We start from the raw sequence: 279 nt of genomic DNA, 5'->3' as shown, positions 1-279 counted from the left end.
CCAAGGCATATACGAACTGATCCCTTAGTAACAACTTGAGGAGATCCGGTGGTGCAGTTGGGTAGGCCTTGTATGCCATGCTTTCCAAGTCCTGAGCCAGCTCTTGCAGGCTCTCCCCTTTAGCACGGACTCTCGTCCTGAACCTGACCCTGTAGACTTCTGACTGATTTTTGGTTCCATACCTAAGTTCTAGAGCCGACACCAGTGCTCTATAGTTGTGCCTGTCGTCTGCTGACAACTGTCCAAGTATTTCCAGTGTTTGTCCCTTCAAGCTAGTTG

This window comes from Limulus polyphemus, unplaced genomic scaffold (genome assembly GCF_000517525.1).
Source record: "Limulus polyphemus unplaced genomic scaffold, Limulus_polyphemus-2.1.2 Scaffold2611, whole genome shotgun sequence".
NCBI classification, from domain to species: domain Eukaryota; kingdom Metazoa; phylum Arthropoda; class Merostomata; order Xiphosura; family Limulidae; genus Limulus; species Limulus polyphemus.
This window is presented reverse-complemented; position numbering follows the sequence as displayed.